We start from the raw sequence: 820 nt of genomic DNA, 5'->3' as shown, positions 1-820 counted from the left end.
TGATGAAACACCATGAACAAAAGCAACTTGGGGAGGAAAGGGTTTATTTCACTCACAGTTCCATTAACAGTTCATCATCAAAAGCTGTGAGGGCAGGAACTCAAGCAGGGCAGGAACCTGGAGGCAGGAACTGAAGCAGAGGCCACGGAGGGGTGCTGCTTACTCACTTGCTCCTCATGGCTTGCTCAGCCTGCTTTCTTAGAGAACCCAGGACCATCAATTGGCACCATTCACAATGACCTGGACCCTCCCTCATTAATCACTAATAAAAAGATGCCCTACAGCAGGATCTTAGGGAGGCATTTTTTCAACTAAGGTCCCTTCATTTCAGATGACTTTAAGCTTGTGTCAAATTGACATAAAACTAGCCAGCCACCCCTGTTCACTTTGCCAATTGGACTTCATGTCTTCACTGGCCATTCAAGTGGGGTAAAGGAAATAGCCTTTTAAAAACTCAGGCAAAGTCTTGTAACCTGTCAGGGGTGACATTGACGTTCACTGGGAAGTCTGGGGAAAAATAGCCAGCATATTTTTAATAGATTTTTAAAGATCTATTTTATCTTTAAAATTGTGTGTGTGTGTGTGTGTGTGTGTGTGTGTGTGTGTGTGTGTGTGTGTGTCACAGTGGGTGTGTGCACATGATGGCAAGATGGAGGCCAGAGGCATCGGGTCTCCTGGAACTAGAGTTGTAGACAGTTACTAGATTCCTAATGTGGGTGCTGGGAATTGAACCTGGGTCCTCTGGAAGAGTAGCCAGTGCTCTTAACTGCTGAACCATGTCTCCAGGCCCAAGGCAGGTTGATCTTTGTATGTTCTGGGT

General features: G+C 45.9%; 1 non-coding gene across 1 annotated transcript; it reads left to right on the top strand.

The window, feature by feature from the left end:
• The first annotated feature begins 372 nt into the window (after nt 1–372).
• LOC118590533 lies at nt 373–491 on the top strand. The gene has a single exon (XR_004945822.1). It is a non-coding gene; the product is annotated as a small nucleolar RNA SNORA27 (small nucleolar RNA).
• Nucleotides 492–820: the final 329 nt, after the last annotated feature.

Source organism: Onychomys torridus, chromosome 8 (genome assembly GCF_903995425.1).
Source record: "Onychomys torridus chromosome 8, mOncTor1.1, whole genome shotgun sequence".
Classification (NCBI taxonomy): domain Eukaryota; kingdom Metazoa; phylum Chordata; class Mammalia; order Rodentia; family Cricetidae; genus Onychomys; species Onychomys torridus.
The sequence above is the reverse complement of the archived record's forward strand: the minus strand, read 5'-3'. Positions and strand labels throughout refer to the sequence as shown.